The following is a 20,097-nucleotide window of genomic DNA, read 5'->3' as shown; positions in this document are numbered from 1 at the left end:
GGTGGACTTTAAACACAGCTGTGGAGGTGGGGATGAGGTCAGGGCAATTAGAAAGAGGGCAAAGTTTAGGCAGTGGGAGGGCCTGTCTCAGGGATGGCCGTGGAGAGGGGGCACTTCAGAGTGGATTCCACGATCCTGGAGGAAGGAGACGTTGGCCAGCTTCGGGGGTGCGGGCAGCAGTCAGAATCCTGCCACTCACCAGCCTGTTAACCTATTGATCAGTTACAAGTGTGGCTCTGCAGGGCCAGCCTCTTGACACAAGAGCTTGTGCCAAGGTCCTGGCCACACCCTTCAGCCCGTCACCTACGCATAGTCTCTAGGGAGAGCCAGGAGGGTGTATAAAAGGCTCAGGAAACGATGAGAGTTGACAGTGTCGGTCTTACAGGATATTGTCAGAGTATGCTCTGAGCTGTGTTAAGTAGGAGTTCCAATCTCAGACCTCAGCTTCTGCTTTGGTCCCTCCTTGGCTCCCAGACCCATAAATGCTCTAATCTGGCAGGGCTCCTGCACGCAGCCATCTGGGGCATTTCTGCTGCTATTTACAGCAGTGTCTGTTTACACTCAGCAGGGTTGGATCAGAAGATAAGATCTGCAGATGGTCCAAGGACGGTTCTGGGGGCGCTTGGCCCTCCTCGTGTTGTTTTTCCTTTGAGGGGGTTTATCAAATAGAAAGCCTATTTGAGATGTTAGGCTTTTAAGATTGTTGACTGCAGTCTAGTGTTTGGCATCACTTTTAGTTTATACTTTGCTTTCAGTCATGTGAAGAAATATCATCTATGAAACCAATAGTCTAGAAAAATGATACCTTTATGGACCAAATGAATCATTTAGCTTCTTTCTCAAATGGCTGGAAAGCTCTATGGAAAATACTGAATTAAATGGATTAAATTTCCTCATTTCAGGTAAGAAATGTGTTTGGCTAACAACTCAGACTCCAGGAATGGTAGTGGTTAAAAATTATTAGCCTGGGCAACATAGTGAGACCCTGTCTCCAAAAAAAGTAATAAAATAAATTAGCTAGGGCTAGTAGCTCACACCTTAGTCCCAGCTACTTGGGAGGCTGAAGTAGGAGACTAACTTGAGGCCAGGAGTTTGAGACCAGCTTGGACAACATAGCAAGACCCTGTTTCTTAATTACTCATATTAACAATGCCACCCAATTATTTTAAAGCACCTGTACTTTTTCAAACTGTTTTCATATAGACACACACAAATATTCACATCAATTCTATGAAGCAGGGCAAATATCATTTCCATTTGAGAGGTGGAAAAACCGAGGCAGAGGTTAAATGACTTGGTCAAAGTTGGAGGGGCTATCTGTGGTAAAGCAGGGACCAGGGCCATCTACACAGTTTGTGGGGTCCAATCAGAACAAAAATGCAGAGCTCCTTTTCAAAAAGCAAGTAAAAAATGCCATTGCAATAATATAAAGCTTTTAAAAAATGTTTTATAGTTTGTAAAAGATAATAGAGGTAATAGTGATGATACATTAATATCAATATAAACAAATTTTTAAAAACATTTTTGGTGTCATGATTGTATATAATACAATACATAATACTTTTAATATGTGATGTTTTGCTTGATCATAAGATCTTTCTGACTGCCTTTCTGAAAATTCATTTATTAGGTTAATACTTTTAGCAACTTCATTTTAAATCAATATAGTTGTAAATGATGTCAGTTGCTCTTAGCAAGTACAAGTAATATTTGATTTTTAATTTTGAGAAGGCTCTTTTTACTGATGCCACTGTTACTACAGCTGTTAATAGTATTTTTACCCATTTCTTGGTACCTTAAAATTTGTTATTGTGGTATGTAATATTTACCATTTTAACCATTTTTAAATGTACAATGCAGTGGCATTGAGAACAATTGTACAATGTTGTGTAACTGTCACCACTACTCCAGAACTTTTCATCATCCCAGACTGAAACTCTGTACATAATTCCCCATCCCTCTCTTCCTCTGGCCCTTGGTGACCACTACTCTGCTTTCTGTTATGAATTTGCCTTTTCTAGGTACCTCATGTAAATGGAATAATATAATATGTGTCCTTTTGTGTCTATTTTACTTAGCATAATGTTTTCAAGTTTATTTATGTTGCATGTATCCTTCATTAATGTAAATAATGCTGCTATGAATATTGGTATACAAATAGCTGTTCAAGTCCCTACTTTCAATTCTTTTTTTTTTTTAAATCCTGGTCATCATGGCCTGCTTTCAGTTCTTTGGGGCATATATGTAGAGTTGGATTTGCTGGATCATACTTTTTGAAGAACCATCATGCCGTTTTCCACAGTGGCTATAGCATGTTACATTCCCACTACCAATGTAAAAAAGTTCCAATTTCTTCACCTCTTTGCTTGTTACAACACTTGTTATTTTTCATTTTTAACAATAGCCATCCTAATGGGTGTGAGGTGATACCTGGTTTTGACTTACATTTCCCTAACAATTAATGCTGGCAAGCATTTTTTCATGTGTTTATGAGGCATTTATATATCTTCTTTGGAGAAATATCTATTTAAGTCCTTTGCCATTTTTTAATTGGGTAGTTTTTTGTTGTTGAGTTTCAGAAGTTCTTCATATATTCTGGATATTAATCTCTTATTAGATGATTTGCAAATATTTTCCCTCATTCTGTAGGTTGTCTTTTCACTCTCTTAATAGTGTCCTTTGATGTACAAACGTTTTAAATTTGGATGGAGTCCAATTTATCTATTTTTCGTTTTGTTGCCTGTGATTTTGTTGTCATAGCCAAGAAAGCATTGCCAAATCCAGGTCAAAGGATTTTACCAAAGATCATGAAGATCTTGATTCTGGTTTCTCTAAGAGTTTTATAGTTTTAGCTCTTATGTTATATCTTTGATCCATTTTTTTTAAATAATAGCTTTATTTATGTTGCTAAGATTACGGTCTGAGTATTTTTCTTTGGAATTATGGATCTTCTGGGTTGGCAGGAATATGAAGGCTCATCCTGTCCAATAGCTCTTCTGATGTGGATGCCCCCCAAGCTGCTCAGCTTTCTAGGTTGATTCAGACTTAGCCATCACATTTTTAATGTGTAAGCACGGAGTGATCATTTTTGTTAGTTTGAGAATTTAAATGTGCTTTCTCTTTATGTAAGGAAAATTTAGCATACTGTGACTTCCAATATTTTCCTCAAAATTTTAAAGAATAAAGCAAAGGGATTCCTGAATATAACATCCTTCTTTCTTTTCTGACTTGTTTCTACCTGGATTCTAAGGTTTGGCTTCTGCAGTTGCTGACATGACATCATTCTTTTTTTTTTTTTTCATGAATAAAGATGCTACAGGTTTTTATTAATGAGAAATAGAAGATCATTGTTAGAGCAGATGAAGAAAAGTTGAGTCACTTATTTACAAAATGCTTTTCTCTCTGTGACAACCAGCTTTGGCTACCTAAATTAATAGCTTATTTTAGAAATCAGCCTTTTCATACCATGGGTATTTGAACACAACACCTTGGGTAGAAATATAGTGAAGAGACAGAGTATTCTCAATGTCAATTACAGGAATTCCAGCTACACTTTCCATCCATTTTCATCAAACTCTTGGATTCCAAGTCTCTTTATCCTTTTACAAATTTTTTCTCCCTCTTTTATTTCCATATTGAAATGTTTGGAAACCTTTACTGCATGAGAAAGGATTAAAAATAATGAGACCATTTCATCAACAGTGTATACCGCTAACGAACATTGACCTTCCAAGTTAGTCAACTTGGGAACTTAGACAATGATCCCAGTCTTGTCATTGCGAAAAATAGCTCAAAAAGTTGTTTGAGAACTAGTTTATGAGCTGCGTGTGCTATTTATTCCACTGATCATGGATCTAAATCTGGTGGTGTTCACCTTGTTTCACTTTAGGATCACTTAGCTTTAAAAATATGATGTCAGGCCTCCCCCGCTAGAAATTCTAATTAATTGGTATGGGCTTTGATTCATTTTGAGTTAATTTTTGTATGTGGCATAAGGAAAGGGATCAAGTTCGTTATTTTGCATGTGGACATCCAGTTTTCCTAGTACTATTTCTTGAAAAGATAGTCCTGTTTTAACATTGAACAGTCTTGGCACCCTTGTCAAAATCATTGATCATATATATATGGGCTCTATATTGCATTCCATGGATCACGTGTTCTCCTAACTCCTGTATAAGCATGTGGTCTGTATCCTCCGTGATAGCAAACGCTGCCAGTGCCTCACCCTCTGCTATACTGTTTAGTTATGCCTCAGAGTTTAAACTAACAGCACCTTCATATCCTTGCCTGAAGGCTTTCTCTGGTTCCCTGAGCCTACTCTGCTATATCTGGGTACAGCTGGCTGGAAATACCCCAGGGAACTAATTCCCCTGGGAGCAGCCCTTAACAAATGTATGACAGACGTTAGTGTATAAATACCTGGTACCTTTTGCCGTGGGCAGTGGAGAGAGAATCCTGAGGCGTATTTTTTACACCGTTACTGACAGTTCCCTGGCTGGATTAAGGTCCAGGTGCACATGGTGGCCACACTGTTTATGGGTTTCCCTCTCTTCCCTGTCTCACTTCCCCACCGTCCCACTCCTCAGGCCACCTCACAAATAAACTGATGGCACCCAAACTCTCATCTCAGGGACTGCTGCTGGGAAATGCAAACAAAGGCACTCATTTTGGCATTACTCTTCATATTTACTGTAGTGAGAACTTCCGTACATATACACATGTCTTTTCTCGAATGAGGTAGACATGTCCTCTAAGTCTTGTCACTCCTCTCTGTCCCCATGATAATATTCAGCATGGGGTTGGGTGAAGTGGGTGCTTCGAACAAACCCGCCTTACTGACTTGCCAGGCTTTGTTCCACTACCTTCTGATGGTAGAAGGCAAACCTGGTAGTTTTATGTGCAATGGTCCACTGTCCCCTGGAGATGCTACGGCTGCAGGGCGAGGGGAGAGCCCTAACAGGTAGCCCTGTCAAGGCATAACTGGGGAAAAGTCCTGAAAGCATTATCTCTGGGGTTATTTGTAAGTCCAGGCTTTGGAGCATCCAAAGAAAAGTTAGGACCTGGATATGTATTTGATGATTTTGATCGACTTAGTGTTCAATGTGATTTCCTGACATCATCATGAAGCAGTGCAGAGACTGAAAACATTGGCTCCCTTGCTCTGGTTAAAAGGACTAAGGTAATGTATGCCTTTTGCAGGCAAATTAAGCATGATAGAAGAAAAAAAAGACCGATGTTTATTTTAAAAATTGCCTATGTCTGTAGAGACTCTGGGGAAAGGGTGAGCTTAAAGAAAGGTGACCTCTGCAGGTGAGTGGGACATCTCTACCCCTATCGCACTCTTCTAGCTGTATTTTTACTCCCCCAGCTCAGTTGATGAACTGCCATTAGAGCCCTAAATCTCTCTCTCCCCCCTGCCTCTTTCTCTCTTACCCAACCCCTGCTCAATAAACTCCCATTACTCCCCATTGCTTACCTAATCAAGTCACACTTCTTCATTTGGGATTCAAGCAGCTTCGTAATCTACCTTTTCAATCACGTTTCCCATTGTTTCCCTTCCTGTGCTATGTGCTTATCAATGTTAACGCCCCACTATGCCTGACTTTGAACTGCCTGTCCCCATGCATTCCCTTCAGTTCCCAGTGCCGATCTACATTTTGACTGTCGCTTATTCCAGGGAGACTTGATCCCTGAACATCCCTGCCCCCTACCACACCTCAGCCTCCTCCCACCACCGCAAGGTTCTCAAAGCTAGAAATTGTCTTTCTCTTCTGAACATAAGTAGCATTTTATCTCTACTTTCATAATATGCTTTTGACCTGGTATTATAGTTTTTATATATAGTGTGTTTCTCAGATTTTCTCTTATGCAATCCTATAATCTGCAAATAAAGAAAAATTTATTTTTTTCTTGTCTAATCATTATCCCTTTCCTTGGCCAAGACTCTTAGCTGCTTAAACAATTTAAGCAAAAAATCGTTTATTAAAAATTATTAAATTAGGTCACGAAATCTACAGGAGTGTGGAACTTGGATGCAATATATTAATAGCAAGGAGAATGCACAACCCATCACTTCTGCCACTCAGTATTTATGACACTAAGGACTAGATGCCAGAAAATGGGTCATAGAAGCCCTGAAAGAACCAGATGCCACCACCATGAGACTTGCCAGAAGGTCCAGTCTCCCCACGTGCCAGTACTGCCACATACTGCGCTCAGCTGCTTTTGCCTGATGAGACTTAGGCGGACTCCTACAGACCAGGAAGCTTGCAAATAGCTGAGCTTTCAGCCTCTCTGATACAGGGAAATCAGAGTTGGAATGGACAGAGTGAGCCTTTGTAAATTATCTGCCACATCTCTCTCTCCCTCTCTCTCTCTCTCTCTCTCTCTCTCTCTCTCTCTCTCTCTAGACAAGTTCTCACTCTGTCACCCTGGCTAGAGTGCAGTGGTGTCGTCACAGCTCACTGTAGCTTTAAACTTCTGGGCTCAAGCAATCCTACCTCAGCCTCCCAAGTAGCTGAGACTACAGGTGTACACTACCATGCCCGGCTAATTTCTAGTTTTTAATTTTTTGTAAAGACAATCTCACTGTGTTGCTCAGGCTGGTCTCAAACTCCTGGCCTCAAGTAATCTTCCTGCCTTGGCCTCCCAAACTGCTGAGATTACAGGCATGAGCCATTGTACCCAGGCACCTGTTTTCTTTTTCTTATGTGTACCAGTAGCTCCAGAAACATTGAGTGGAAGTGCTAGCAAGCATTCTGCCCTTGTTTCTGGCATTAATTAGAATGGTTCTGGCCGGGCGTGGTGGCTCACGCCTGTAATCCTAGCCCTCTGGGAGGCCGAGGCGGGTGGATTGCTCGAGGTCAGGAGTTCGAGACCAGCCTCAGCAAGAGCGAGACCCCGTCTCTACTAAAAATAGAAAGAAATTATCTGGCCAACTAAAATATATATATATATAGAAAAAATTAGCCGGGCGTGGTGGTGCATGCCTGTAGTCCCAGCTACTCGGGAGGCTGAGGCAGTAGGATCGCTTAAGCCCGGGAGTCTGAGGTTGCTGTGAGCTAGGCTGACACCACGGCACTCACTCTAGTCCGGGCAACAGAGTGAGACTCTGTCTCAAAAAAAAAAAAAAAGAATGGTTCAAACTAAGTTTCACAATGAAATGTGGTATTTGCTGGAAACTTACGGTAGATACCATTAATCAGATTAAGAAGTTTCGCTTCCACTAGTTTTTAAGGATTTTTTTTGTTTTATTTTAGAAATCATAAATGGATGTCAAATAGCTTTCCTTAATAATATATCTGTTACTGTTGTGGATTTCATTAACAGATGTTTTTCAATATTGAACCATCTATGGAATAAATGGTACTTGGGCATTATATTTTTGATTTATGGTTTACATTGCCTTGTTGGTTGCTAATTTTTAAAAAATAGACTTAGCATTTATATAGAATAAAATTCACACATTTTAAGTATACTATAAAATGAGTTTTGACAAATGTATACACCTGATTAACAACCACCAGGATACAGAAGATTTTATCACCCCAAATGTCCCTTGTGTACCTTTCATGTCAACCCCCACCCCACTGTTGCCCCTGGCAACCAGCAACCTACTTTCTGTCATTATGGATGAAATTTCTTTCCTACAGTGCCATATAAATGTAACTATAGAGTATTCACTCTTTCGTGCCTGGATTTTTTTCACTCAGCATGTTTCAAGATTCATATATATCATTGTATATATCACTAGTTTACTTCATTTTATTGTTAAGAAGTACCCTATTAAATGAATATGCCACAACTTGTTTATCCATTCCACCATGGATGGAAATTCAAGTTGTTTCCAGTTTGGGGCTGTTATGAATAGTGCTGCTATGAAGATTCACATACAAGTCTTATGTATGTATGTTGTCAATTCCCTCAGGTAAATACCTGGGAGTGGAATTGATGGGTTATATCTGGGGTCCCCAATCCCTGGGCCATGGAACACCCATGGCCTGTTAGGAACTGGGCCCCAGAGCAGGAGGTGAGCAGCGAGCAAGTGAAGCTTTGTATTTATAGCAGCTCCCCATCGCTGGCATCGCTGCATAAGCTCCGCCTCCTGTCAGATCAGTGGTGGCATTAGATTCTCATAGGAGCATGAACCCGACTGCAAACTGCGCAAGTGAGGGATGTAGGTTGCACACTCATGAGAATCTAATGCCTGATGATCTGAGGTGGGGCTGAGGAGGTGATATTAGCACTGGGGAGTGGCTGCAAATACAGATTATCATCAGCAGAGAGGTTTGACTGTGCAATAAATGTAATGCGCTTGAATCATCCCGAAAGCACCCCCACCCCAGGTCTGTGGAAAAACTGTCTTCCACGAAACTAGTCCCTGGTGCCAAAAAGGTTGGGGACCACTGGATTATATGATAAGTATACAGTCGTCCTTCAGTATTCATGGGGGATTGGTTCCAGGATCCCCAACACATACCAAAATCTGTGCAAGCTCGTGTTTCTCAGTGGGCCCTGCAAAACCCACGTATAGGAAAAGCTTGCTCTCTATATAACTGAGTTTTGTATCCTGCCAATATGTATTTTCCATCTTTTGTTTGGTTCAAAAGAATCTGTGCAGAGGCGAACTCTTGCAGTTCAAACCTATGATGTTCAAGGGTCAATTATATATTTAACTTCATAAGAATCTGCAAAAGTGGTTGCCAAAGTGGTTGTACCATCTTGCATTCCCTCTAACAGTATATGAGAGTTCCAGTGATTTTAGATCTTCACCAACACTAAGCATTGTCAGACTTTTCAATTTTAGTCATTCTAGTGGGTGTATAGTGGTATCTTGTTATAATTTCAGTTTGCATTTCCTTGATGACCAATGACCCTAAGCATCTTTCCGTATGCTTTGTAGAATGTGTCTTCTTTGGTGAATGTCAACTAAAATCTTTTGCCCTTTTAAAATTGAACTGTTTCTTATTAATCTAGTTACAAATCCTCTTTCAGATATATGTATGGTGACTATTTTCTTCTAGTCTGCAACTTGTCTTTCCATTTTCTTGAGTGTCTTTCAAAGAGCAGAACTTTTAAATGTTAGCAAAGTGTGATCCTAGCTGATTTTCAGCTCAAACTCCTGGGTTCAAATGATCCTCCAGCCTCTGCCTCCCAAGTAGCTGGGACTTATAGATATGTGCCACCACACCTGGCTAATTTTTAAAATTTTTTGTAGTGTTGGGGGTCTCACCATGTTGCCCAGGCTAGTCTGAAACTCCTAGGCTTAAGCGATCCTCCCGCCACAGCCTCCCAAATGTGGGGATTATAGGTGTAAGCCACCATGCCCTGCTGGACTTGCTAATATTTTATTAAGGTATTTTGCATTTGTGGTCATGAGAGATATTGACTGGTAGTTTCTTTCCTTTAAATGCCTTTGTCTGGTTTTGGTATCAGGGTAATGCTCATCTCTTAAAATGAATGGGAAACTTTCCACCCTCTATTTTCTGAAGCAGTTTGTGTAGGATTGGTATTTTCCCTTACAGAGTTGATACAATTCACCAGTGAAGACATCTAGGCTTCAACTTGGCTTTGTGGTAATATTCTTAATTAATAATTCAATATTTTTACTTGATATGGGGCTATTCAGACTTTGTTTCTTCTTTAGTAAATTTTAGTTATTTGTCTCTTCCAAGAAATTTGTCTATTTCATATAAGTTGTCAAAATTCTTGGTATAAAGATGTTAATAATATTCCATTATTACTCTTTTAATGTCTGTAGACTCTACAGTAATGACTTCTTTTCCATGCCTGATATTAGCAATTTGTTTCTTCTCTATTTGTTCCTTACCAGTTCACATAGAGGTTTAACAATTGCATCAATCTATTCAAGAAATTAACTTTTGCTATAGTCCCAGCTACTCAGGAGGCTGAGATGGGAGGATTGCTTGAGCCCAGGAGTTCAAGGTTACAGTGAGCTACCGGCCACTGCACTCCAGCCTGTGTGACAGAGCGAGATGCTTGTCTCAAAAAATAAAAATATAAAAAAGGAAATCAACTTTTGGTTTCATTGGCTTTCTCTATAGTTTGTCTATTTTCTATTTCTTTCATTTCTGCTCTAAACTGTTACCATCCTTCCACTTACTTTGGGTTTAATTTGATCTTTTTGTTAACTTTTTGAAAAACAGCTTTATTGAGATATAATCCACATACCACACAACTCACCAACTTAACGTATACAATTCAGTGGCTTTTAGTGTCAATATAGTCACTATATACAGAGTTGTACATCCGTCATCACAATTTTCAAACATTTTAATTACCCCCAAAGAAACCTTCTATCCCTTAGCTATTATCTCCCAGTTTCCCTCCCTACCCCCCTCCATTCCCAGGTAACCATTAACTACTTTCTCTCTATATAGATTTGCCTGTTACGGACATTTCATATATATGAAATCGTACACTGTGTGGTCCTTGGTGACTGACTTATTTCTTCACTTTTTATTATCAAATAACATTCCATTGTATGGTTTTTCTAGCTTCATAAGGTGGAAACTTAATAGTTAAATGTGGCCCTTTCTTCTAACATGGGTATTTAGTGTTATAAACTTTATTCTGAGCACTGCTTATTTCCATCCTCCTCAATCGAGGCATTCTCTATTTTTCTAATTTGAATGTACTGATTTAAAATTTTTTTTTTGGTATATGCCATAAACATTACAGTTACATATTCCCCTGTAACTACTGAGGTATCCCACACATTTGGTAGCTAGTGACTGCTTTCATTGTCTTTCATATCTATCTCATAATTTCCATTCTGGTATCTGAAGTGCATTCTCCAGTAGATTCTTTGGGAAGGGATTAACAGGAACACTATTTTCTGAGTTCCTGCATGTTGATACGTTCATCTGTGCCATTTTTATATAAAGGTTAGTTATGCTAGATATAACATCCTTTGTTCACATTTTCTTTCCTTGACTATCTTAAATATATTAATCCATTTTCTTCTGGGAATAAAGTATTGCTGCGAGCATCTGATGATAATCTAATTTTATCTCTCTTTTAAAAAAGGTCGTATGTTCTTTTCCTCTAAATCCCCAGAGGATTTTCCTCCTCTTTAAAATCTGGTAATTTTACCAGGATCAATGTTTTGACTTAGTATTCTCGGGTATACAGTATGCTCTTCAATATGTAGTTTTAAATATTTTTCTTTCAAGAACATTAAGGGGGTCCAAATGTTTTTGTTACATGGATAGTTTTTATAATGCTTAAGTCAAGGCTATTAGTGTGCCCATCACCTGAAATAGTGTTCATTGTACCTATTAGGTAGGTTTTTACCTCTCCCTTCATCCCCCCACCCTTGATTTCCAATGACGTTTACTTCCCTCTGTTCCCATGTGTGCTCACTGATTAGTTCCAAATTATTGCAGAGTACATGTGGTGTTTGTTTTTCCATTCTTTAGATACTTCACTTAGGATAACACTCTCCAGTTCCATCCAAATTGCTGCAAAAGACATTAATTTATTTCTTTTTATGGCTGATTAGTACTCCATGGTATATCTATATAGACCACATTTTGTTAATCTACTCCTGAATTGATGAATACCTAGGTTGATTCCACATCTTTGCAATTGTGAATTGTGCTACAATAAACATAGAGTGGATGTGTTTTTTTGATATAATGACTTTTACTTTGGGTAAATACCCAGTAGTGGGATTGCTGGATCGAATGGTAGGTCTACTTTTAGCTTTTTGAGGAATCTTCATACTGTTTTCCATAGAGCTTGTACTAATTTGTAGTCCCATCAACAGTGCATAAAGCATTCCTTTCTCTCTGCATCCATGCTAACATCTATTATTTTAGGACATTTTAATAAATGCCATTCTGACAAGGCAAGGATGATATCTCATTGTGATTTTAATTCACATTTTCTTGATGATTAGTGATGTGTTGAGCATTTTTCATATGTTTATCGGCCATTTATCTTCTTTTGAAAAGCTTCTCTTCATGTCTCTTGCCGACTTTTTAAAGGGGTTGTTTATTTTTCTTGCTGATTTGTTTGAGTTCTTTGTAGATACTAGATATTTGCCCTTTATCAGATATATACTTTGTGAATATTTTCTCCTGTTCTGTAGGTTGTCTATTTGCTCTGTTGATTATTTCCTTTGTTGTGCAGAAGCTTTTTAATTTAATCAAATTCCATTGATTTATTTTTGTTGCTCTAATTGCCTTTAGGGTCTTAGTCATAAATTCTTTGCCTAGGCCAGTGTCTAGAAGAGTTTTTCCTACATTTTCTTCTAGAATTTTTATGGTTTTATGCCTTATGTGTAAGTCTTTTATCCATCTTGAATTAATTTCTGTAAGTGGTGAGAAACAGGGGTCATGTTTCATTCTTCTGCATGTGGCTATCCAGTTTTCCCGACACCATTTATTGAATAGCACTTCTTTTCCCCAGTGTATGTTGCTGTCTGCTTTGTAAAAGATCAGTTAGTTGCCGGTTGATGGTATTATATCTGAGTTCTCTGCTCTGTTCCATTGGTCCATATTTTTATTTTTGTACCAGTACCATGCTGTTTTGGTTACTATAGCCTTGTAGTATAGTTTAAAGTCTGGTAATGTGATGCCTCCATATTTATTCTTTTTGCTTAAGATTGCTTTGGCTATTCAGGCTCTTTTTGGATCCAAATGAAGCATAGAATTATTTTTTCTAGATCTGTGAAATATGACATTGGTATTTTGATGGAGATTACATTGAATCTGTAAATTACTTTGGGCAGTATGGACATTTTAACAATGATGATTATACTGATCCATAAGCATGATATGTTTTTCCATTTGTTTGTGTCATCTGCAATTTCTTTCAATCGTGTTTCATAGTTCTCCTTGTAGAGATATTTCACCTCCCTGGGTAAGTATATTACTAAGTATTTTATTTTCTTTGTAGCTGTTGTAAATGGCATTGAGTCTCTGATATGACTCTTAGCTTGACTGTTGTTGGTATATAGAAATGCTACTGATTTATGTACATTGATTTTTATAACCTGAGACTTTCCTGAATTTATCAATTCCAGAAGTCTGTTGGTGGAGTCTTTGGGATTTTCTAGATACAAGATCATATTATCAGCAAAATGCCATAGTTTGACCTCCTCTTTCCTGATTTGCATACCCTTTATTTCTTTCTCTTGCCTCATTGCTCTGGATAGGAATTCCAGTACTATGTTGAATAGAAGTGGTGACAGTGGGCACCCTTGTCTTGTTCCAATTCTTAGTGGGGGGAATGCTTTCAACTTTTCTCCATTCAGTATTATGTTGGCTGTGGATTTGTTGTATTATAAGGCTTTTATAATTTTGAGATATGTTCCTTCTAAGCCTAGTTTGTTGAGAGTTTTTATCATGAAAGCGTGCTGATTTTTTTTTTTTTTTTTAAGACAAAGTCTCACTGTGTTGCCCGGGCTAGAGTGAATGCTGTGGCGTCAGCCTAGCTCACAGCAACCTCAAACTCCTGGGCTTAAGCGATCCTACTGCCTCACCCTCCCAGGTAGTTGGGACTACAGGCATGTGCCATCATGCCTGGCTGATTTTTTCTATATATATATTTTAGTTGGCCAGATAATTTCTTTCTATTTTTAGTAGAGACGGGGTCTCGCTCTTGCTGAGGCTGGTCTCAAACTCCTGACCTTGAGCAATCCACCCGCCTCGGCCTCCCAGAGTGCTAGGATTACAGGCGTGAGCCACTACGCCCGGCCGAAAGCGTGCTGATTTCTTCGAATGCTTTTTCTGCACCTATTGAGATGATCGTATGATCTTTATTTTTGCTTTTTATTTATGTGGTGAATCACATTTATTGATTTACATATGTTGAACCATCCTTGTATCCCTGGGATGAAGCCCACTTGGTTGTGGTGGATTATTTTTTTGATTTGCTGTTGAATTTGGTTTGCTGGTATTTTGTTGAGGATTTTTGCATCTATATTCATAAGGGATATTGGTCTGTAGTTTTCTTTTTTTGTTGTTTCCTTTCCTGGCTTCATATAATGAGTTGGGAAGGAGTCCCTCGCTCTCAATGTTATGGAATAATTTTTGCAGTATGGGTACCAGCTCTTCTTTGTAGATCTGGCTGAATTCAGTTGTGAATCCATCTGGTTTGGGGCTTTTTTTGGGGGGGAGTTATTAGTGTCTCAATCTCATTGCTCCTTTTTGGTCTTTTCAGGAGTTCTATATCTTCCTGATTGAGTCTTGGGAGGTTATGTGTTTCCAGGAATTTGTCTATTTCCTCTACGTTTTCTAGTTTATGTGCATAGAGATTTTCATAGTCTTCACAGATGATATTTTATATTTCTGTGTTATCAGTTACAATATCTCCTTTTTAATTTCTGCTTTAGCTTATTTGGGTCCTTTCTATTCCTGGTTAATTTAGCAAGAGGTCTATCAATTTTATCTTTTCAACAAACCAACTTTTTGTTTTATTGATCTTTTGTATTGTTTTTGTTTATTTCCATTTTGTTTAGTTTGGTTCAGACCTTTGTTATTTCTTTTCTTATGCTGGCTTTGGGTTTGGTTTGCTCTTCCTTGTCTAGTTCCTTGAGATGTTACATTAGATTGTTAATTTGTGATCTTCCTGTCTTTTTTTTTTTTGTTTAAGATAGGCTCTCACTTTGCCACCCAGGCTAGAGTGGCACTGGCATCATCATAGTTCACTGTAACCTCAAACTCTTGGTCTCAAGCCATCCTTCTGCCTCAGCCTCCTGAGCATTTGGGATTAGAGGCATGTACTGCCACACCCAGATAATTTTTCTAATTTTTGTAGAGACAGGGTCTCATTGTTGCTCAGGCTGGTCTTGAACTCCTGGCCTCAAGCAATCCTCCTGCTTCTGCCTCCCAAAGTGGTCTTTCTGTCTTTTAGAGGTAGGTAATTAAGGCTATGAAAACGGCTGCTTTTGCTGACTGCTATAGATTTTGATAGTTTGTGTCACCTTTGTTGTTCAGTTCAAGAAATCTTTTGCTTTCCATCTTAATTTCATTACTGACCCAATAATCATTCAGCAGCAGGTTGTTTAATTTCCATGACTTTGTATAGATTTGAGTGTTTATCTTGGAATTCATTTCTCATTTTATTCCACTATGGTAGGAGAAGATATATGGTATGATTTAATTTTTTTAAATTTGTTGAGACATGTATTGTGGCTTACAATATGATTAATCTTGGAGAATGTCCCATGTGCTGATGAGAAGAATGTATATTCAGTATTTTGGGGGTAGAATGTTCTGTAAATGTCTATTAGTTCCATTTGTTCTAGAGTCCTGTTTAAATCTATTATTTATTTTTTGCTTTGATGGTCTTTCCACCTTTCGGTGTTAAAGTCCTCAGCAATTATGATGCTACTATTTACCTCTTTGCTTAGATCTACTAGAATTTGCTTTATGAATCTGGGAACTCCTGTGTTAGGTGCATACATATTTAGGATTGTTATGCCTCCTTGTAGAATTGCTCCCTTTACCATTATGTAATGACTATCTTCGTCTTTCTCTACCATTGTTAATTTAAAGTCAATTTTATCTGACATGATAATGGCTACACCTGCTCCATTTTGGTTTCCATTTGTGTGGAATATTTTTTTCCAGCCCTTTACATAGAGTCTATGTGAGTCTTTATGGGTTAGATGTGTTTCCTGGAGACAGCAGATATTTGGATTGTGTTTTTTCATCCATTCAGCCAGCCTATGTCTGTTGAGGGGGGCATTCAGACCATTAACGTTGAAAGATAGAATTGTATGTGGGATGCTGTTCTGTTCATCATCTTAGGTATACCTTATTGCTTTGTTTTCATTCTTGTGCTATTTTATATGAGCTGTGAGCTTTAGGTGTTGGGTGATTTTACACTTGTAGGGATCTATTGTGCTGATCCATATATGTATCCAATGCAATTCTGTATATTTTGTGCAGGGTAGGTCTGGTCATAAAAAATTTCCTCAGTGTTTGCTTGTCTGGAAAAGTCTTTATTTCTCCTTCATATATAAAATTTAGTTTTTTGGAATACAAAATTCTAAGCTGCCAGTTGTTCTGTTTAAGAAGACTGAAGATAGGGCTCCAATCTCTTCTGGCTTATAAGGTCTCTGCTGAGAAGTCTGCAGTTAGCTTGTTGGGGTTTCCTTTGTAAGTTACTTGTCTTTTTTGCCTCATGGTTTACAGGAGTTCCTTCTTCGTGTTGATTTTGGCCAGTCTGATGACTATGTATTTTGGTGATTGCCACTTTGCAAGTAATCTCCTATGTGTTTGTTGAGCTTCTTGTATCTGGATGTCTAAATCTGTAGCAAGACCAGGGAAGTTTTCCTCAATTATTTCCTCAAATATGTTTTCCATACCTTGTGCTTTTTGTTCTTCACTCTCAGAGATGCCTATGGTTCTTATATTTGGCTGTTTTACATAATCCCATATTTCTCATAGACTTTGTTCATTCTTCTTTATTCTTTATTTTTGACTGGGTTAATTCAAGAGTTGCCTTCAAGCTCTGATATTTTTTCTTCTACCTGGTCTAGTTTATTGTTGTATTTCCTTAAATGAATTTTTCATTTCCAGAAGTTCTGTTTGTTTGTTTAATATGTCTATCTCTTTAGTAAATTTTTCATTCATTTCCTGAATTGTTTTTCTGGTTTCTTTGAGTTGGTTTTCCATTTTCTCTTGGATTTCATTGAGCTTCCTTACAGTCTGTATTTGGAATTCTTTATCTTTTGTTTAAATATTTGCATTTTGGATGGAATCCATTGCTAGAGAGCTGGTATGCTCCTTTGGGGGTGCCCTTTCACTCTGATTTTTCATACTTCCAGAGTTCTTGCACTGATTCCTTCTCATGTGAAGCAGCTATTGCTTCTTGTTTTGGGATTTTCTTTTGTTTAGATGGGGCTTCTCCCCCCATACTCTTAAGGGTGTATTTGTAGCAATGTTGGGTAAGTACCTTTGGCTTTGCTTGTGGGTACTTTGATGGGGGTCTAAGTTCTGGATGGATATCTTGGTTATAGACATCCTTCATATGGTGGTTTTCTCAGTTGCTAGTTATTTGTAGACTGTAGTGGTGGCATACTATGTGTGCGTACAGATTTTCTGTTTCTTGTTGATGAGGAAGATGGAGGTCTTTGAAATCCTTACTCTTTCCCCAGCCCTGTCATCTTCATAACAGTGTGAATTATTAATATATTGGGATGCCCAGTTTAATCTCTGATATGGTATGTGGTTCTCGGTGGGTAAGAATCAGCCACACCCTATATGACTGAGTCAGTAAATGCTATAAAGGGCTGTACAAATTGATCTCCCTGCCAGTAGGTGGTGCTTGTGAGAACCAGCTACAATGTTTTTTGGGACCTGTGACTGGCTCTAGCCCCTCAGGAGAACCACTCAAATGCCCCAGGTGGTGGGTGGGGCCCTGGAACTCCTGGAGGGACTCCTTCTTCTCACTCCTCCACCTACTTCACCTGGGACTGAAAATGTGCCATTCCTCTGGGGGAGAGGGATGCTTCCTGAGTGTGCTGCAACTCAGACCCACACTGCACTCTCCTTTCAGTTCTGCCCATGTGGATTCCCTTGCCTCCTGAGATTAATTCACAAGTCTCCCCTCCATCCCCTTGAGCAACATGATCAAGTCCTGCGGGCATGGGATCTGGCCTGCGGGCCTGAACCTGGGTCCCTGAAGATCAATCCCTGACCATGCCAGGGAGAAGTGTGTTGGTCCTGAGTTGCCCATGGAGTGCTCAAGTAGGTTTAATGTCCCTCCACTTAAGAATATGCTCTGCTCTGCTGGAGCAGCCAGGCAAGCAGCACCAGGGAGGGCTGGCAAGCAGGGACCTCACTATCTGAGCACCCCTTGGTCCACTGCAAGCCTTTGAGGGGAAAGGTGTGAGCCCACTCTCTGTGGGAGCCTCAATGTAGTGAATGCACTAACAGTGGGGAAGAAGCTGTTCCTGAGTGTCTCAGCTCAATTGTCCCTTGGGGCATTTGTGCCACTTGGCAGCAGTGGGCAGGGTAGGGGAGTGGGAGGAAAAGAATCTGAATGGAGGGGAGCTGGCACTATGGTCATTTTTGTCCCTCTCCCCATAAGACAGGGGACAGCCCACCTGGAATGTCAAAGCTCTGGGATCACACGGATCCCCTGAGACCCACTGGCCCCTATGGCCACCGCAGTCTGGGCCAGGGTTGAGAAATGTTTTGTGGGAGCAAGTGACTTGAAAACTGAAGGACTGAAGCTCCCTGGGGAGGACAAAGGCACACAATGGGTGGAGAAGCAGTATGGTGCCTGCTGTCTCGGCTCAGATCTATAGTGACAGGAAACAACCCTGAGGGGCTTCCACCTGGTGCCCCCCCCCCCCAAGAAGCTTTCAGTTCACTGATGGCAGCAGCTTTTGGGCTCATAAGGGTAGAAAAGCTCTCAGCATCTTGGGAGGCTGCTGAGGGAAGGAGAAATAAAGTCCCCACTTACCCTTTCCACAGGACTCCACATTTCTCAGGCATTGATCTCTGCTGATATCTTGCTCCTTCTTGTTTTGCTCTGCAATTTCTTCCCATGGGATCTCTGGTAGGTTCTGGCACTTTCCCTTCAGAATTACATATGAGCTTTTTTTTTTTTTTTTTTTCATCTAAAACTTTTCCTTTTCTGAGACAATCTGGTGACCGATATCTCTAGTCAGCCATCTTCTTCAATCAAAACACAACTTTTAAGCTTTGTTTGGTTCCCTTGATTTTGTTTTAGAATTCCTATATATCTATGTTAGATCTTCTTTGCCTATTTTCAGTGTTTGTCACTTTTTCTTGAATTCTTTTATTTTTAAATTTCTTTTATTTCTGAATTTTTATTTTTAAAATTATCCCACTTTTCACCTTTTAAAATTTCATTTATCCATTCATCTGTGGATGAACACTTGGATAGCTTCCACTTTTTGGCTATTGTGAATAATGTTGCTATAAACATGGGTGTACAAATACCTCAAGTCCCTGCTTTCAGTTTTTTAGGATATATATCAAGAAATAAAATTGCTGGATCATATGGTAATTCTATGTTTAATTTCTTCCACCTTTTTTATTGTGATAAAATATACATAAAATTTATCAGTTTTAAACCATTTTAAATTATATGGTTTTGCAGCTCTAAGTATTAATGCATTCCCATTACTGTGCAATCATCACCATTCATCTTCAGAACTTTTTCATTTTCCCCAACTGATACTCCAAACTATTTTAAAATACTAACTCCAAATCCCCCTCTCCCCCATCCCCAGGCTGCCATCTTTATCTCTGAGTTTCATTACTCTAGGTATGTCATGTAAGTGGAATCATAAAATGTTGTTTGTCCTTTTGTGCCTGGCTTATTTCACTTTTACCTTAATGTCTTCAAAGTTCATGCATGCAAGGTTACACATGCATCAGAATTTCTTTCCTTTTTCAGCTGAATAACATTCATAATATTGTATGTATATACCACATTTTTTTATCCGTTCACCTATCTATGGACAACTTGCATCTACCTTACAGCTATTGTGAATAATGCTGCAATGAACATGGCTGTCCAAATACATCTTCCAGTCCCTGCTTTCATTTCTTTGGGGTATATACCCAGAAGTGGAATTGTTAGATTATTCATGAACTCTATATTTAATTTTTCAAGGAATTTGTTGTATCCTTTTCCACAGTGGCTACACCATTTTATTAATATATTCCCCCTAGCAATGCAAGGATTCCGATTTTTCCACATCCTAGCCAATACTTGCTATTTTGTATTTTTTGATAATAGTAATCCTGATGTGATATCTTATGGTTCTGATTTGCATTTCCCTAATGACTAGTGATGTCGAACATCTTTTCATGCTTTTATTGGCCATTGTGTATCTTTCTTGGAGAAATGTCTATTTAAGTCTTTTGCCCATTTTTTAACTAGGTAGTTTTTTGTTGTTGTTAGTTGAATTACAAGGATTTATTTCTTGGCTGTCTATTCTATTCCAATTGTCTGTATGTATTATTATATGCCAGTACCACACTGTTTTGACTACTGTAGCTTTGCATAAGTTGTTTTGTTTTGTTTTTAGACACAGGTGTCTTGCTCACAATTGTAGAGGCTGGGAAGCCCAAGAGAATG

Source organism: Lemur catta, chromosome 14, assembly GCF_020740605.2.
Source record: "Lemur catta isolate mLemCat1 chromosome 14, mLemCat1.pri, whole genome shotgun sequence".
Lineage (NCBI taxonomy): Eukaryota > Metazoa > Chordata > Mammalia > Primates > Lemuridae > Lemur > Lemur catta.
Note: the sequence above shows the minus strand (reverse complement) of the source record.